A 3,385-nucleotide genomic window follows, 5' to 3' on the forward strand; every position below is an offset into this window, starting at 1 on the left:
CTCCCAGCCCCCAGCCGCAGGGGGGAAGTGATAACGCGGACATTTCCAGGAAGCTTTGCGGAGCTGGGGGCAGGGCTCGGGGACGCGTTGGCGGCCTGGTAAACACTGTGGAGGCAGCTTTCCTGGCCCGTTCCCCAACTCCCGCGTTTCGGTCCGGATCTCCCGAGGGGGGAGTTTCCAAGGGGAGGGGGAGGCAAGCGAAGTAAAAAGCTCCGGCGAGCTAGGCTGGGAGGCTGAGTGTGGCCAGGAGAACGTGGAGGACTCCGGGGAAAGGGGATCCCTGCTGGGAAGAAAAACAGGGAGAGAGACAACAGGGGTGAGGACATGAACTGAAACCAAGAAGTGAGTGAAGCCACTCCAAGAAGACTGGAGAACACAGAGATAAGGGAAGCGAATGGGATAGTTTTGACCATCAACAGTTTTATTTTGTACCTGCATGTATGGTCTGAAACAACTATGGCGAAATAATGTTTTGATGAAAAAAAAAAGAGAATGTATCAAATTCCATCACCTTAGAGAGCTCATTTTGTTTTTTTATATCTTACCTCTGCTTTTTGTGCTTTAGACATACTCCTTTGAAATGTGTGTTATTTAATGTTTAAGACCACCTGTGGAGCTAAACTGCCTGGATTTAAATTGAAATGCTCTGCCACTTATTAGTTATGTGACTTTAAGCAAATTGATTAACCCCTCTAAGCCTCAGTTGTGTTGTTGTATTGTACCCCTCGCATCACACAAGGACGCCTCAAGAAGTCGAATTAAGGAGCCACATTTATTTCAGAGCCAGCGGCTACGAGGGGGCAAATGCTCTCCAAATCTCGAAGCCCCAACTGGCCATAACATCAGGCTTATAAAGGCAAATATCACAAAGGTATTGATTACATCTTGAGGTTTGGAATGAGGAACCTGGTTTGCAAAAGCAGTTTGTTACAGAAGCTAAAATAAGCAAGTTAGTTATGTACAAAGATTAATTATAGTTTCAGGACTTGGGGCCACTGAGTCAATGGAAACACATTTTCTGGAGCCACGGAAGCAATTAAAGCAATTGTGCTGTCCTGGTCTCCAGGTGCGGAGGAAAGTGTTTTGAAAGACCAGTAAAACCACAATCAATGGGGTATTCAATTGAATGGGATGATTTATATAAGTTCAGAAAATCAAAATAACTTCTCTATTATTTTAGCAAGCAAATAAGTACAGAAGCCAGAACAGCAGGGTTAAAAATTAAACAGCAGTTTTTACCCGAGGTGATTGCTACCATGCTTCAGTATCACCTGTAAAATGGGCATAATAGTGTTAATGTAAGTATTTTTTTAACATTGATAACACCCTCAAATCACACACACATAAAATGCAGATAGGTCTTACAAGTCAAAAATTATAGAGATTTCCCAAAATGTATATAATTCCTCACTGCTGAGTATGGCATCAATAAAATATTGAGATCTTTGAGTGAATGTTGTCCCCACTCTTCTGCAATCCAGTCCTCCCTCGAAATTAGTTCTTTGGAGAATTCAGACTCAGAGTCACAAGAGAAGAACAACAAAAGTTGAGATAGTCACATACTTCGGATATAACTTCCTTCATCCTATTGACTGCCTTGAGGTTAAACAGCCAAGAGTGTTTTAAGTTTAATCAGGATCTACTTAAGGTTCACTCATTGCATTCAGTTGTTATATATCACCAGCTTAGGTATTTCAACAATGTAGTTACAGCCCTTGTAAATTGGTCATTATTTAAATAAAAGTTTTAAATTACTTGCAAACTAATTATTTAATTTTCAGAGTCTTAGTATCAGCTACATATATTGTTGTAACGTACCCCGCGAATCACAGAAGGACACCTCAAGAAGTCGAATTAAAGAGTCACATTTATTGCAATCCGGGACTATGAGGGGCCATTTTGCTTTCCCAAATCTCATAGTGACAAGATGGTGGCAAAGCCAGACTTATATAGGCAAAGATCACAAAGGTATTGGTTACATCTCAAGGTTTTGAATGAGGAACCTGGATTGCAAAAAAGCAATTTACAGAAGCAGAAGCAGCATGTGCAAAGCCAGTATATAGGCAAAGATCACAAAGGTATTGGTTACATCTCAAGGTTTTGAATGAGGAACCTGGATTGCAAAAAAGCAATTTATTACAGCAGAAGCAGCATGTTAATTATAGTTTTGGGTCTCAGGATCACTGAATTGACAGAAACACATTATCTAGAGCCCTCGGGTCTGGAATGAGGAACCTGGGTTAAACTTAGGCATGTTATCTAATTATGATGTGTCTTGGTGTGGGTCTTTTCGGATTCACCTTGTTTGGGACTCTCTGGGCTTGTGTGACTTTTTTCTTCCCCACCTCAGGGAAGTTTTCTGATATTATTTCTTCGAATAGGTTTTCTAATCCATGTTCATCTTTCTGTTGTTCTGGCACCCCTATTATTCGTATGTTGTTTCGTTTCATGTTGTCCCAAAGCTCCCTTAGGCTCTCCTCCTGTCTTTTAATTTTTTTCTCCAATTGCAGTACAGTTTGGGTGTGTTTTGCTTCCTTGTCTTCTAATTCACTAATTCGGTCCTCCGCTTCTCCTAGTCTACTGTTGATGCTTTCAATGGTGTTTTTTATTGCAGCTATATCGCTCTTCATTTCTTCTTGGGTCTTGCATAAGTTATTGATTTTTTCATCTGTTTCTTCTTGCTTCTTGCATAAGCTGTTGATTTTTTCATCTGTTTCTTCCAGCTTCTTGCATATGGTATTGAATTTTTCATCTGATTCTTCTAGCTTCTTGCATATGGCATTGATTTTTTCCTCCGACCGGTGCATGTACTCTAGGACCCTTATTCTGAATTCTTTTTCTGTCATGTTGCATGCCTCTGTATCACTTAGCTGCTTTTCTGGCGAGTCCTCCTTCTCTTTCCTTTGGGGGTTTCTTCATCTACCCATGTTTGATCTCTCTGACATATGTAGATGTTGAGTCGTTCAGTGGCTGCTCCCTGGGTGGCAGGGGCTCCTTGGGTTGTGGTTGCTGCTCGGACGGTTGCGGTAGCAGCTGTTTGCCAGTTGGCAGCAGCTCCTCTGGTGGGTGCTGTTCGCAGCTGTGGTGGCTCTTCTGGCTGGTGGGGGGAGGCTTCACGTACAGCTGCTGTTCCTCAGACAGAGGGTGTGGTGATCAGGAGGCTGCGGTGATCAGGGGGCTGCTGTTGCTTGGATCTGCTGCGTTGATTTAAAGGCACAAAATACAACACAACAAGGCACAACGTACCAGGCACTGAACACAAGTATATTCACGATATTAATAATCCCAAATAAAGGTGACCACCCGAATTAAGAGAATTAGGGGATAAGGAAGAAAGAAGAGAAGAAGATAAAAGAGAGAAAAGAAATGAAAAATAAGAAAAAAA

Source organism: Myotis brandtii, unplaced genomic scaffold (assembly GCF_000412655.1).
Source record: "Myotis brandtii unplaced genomic scaffold, ASM41265v1 scaffold609, whole genome shotgun sequence".
NCBI classification, from domain to species: Eukaryota; Metazoa; Chordata; class Mammalia; order Chiroptera; family Vespertilionidae; genus Myotis; species Myotis brandtii.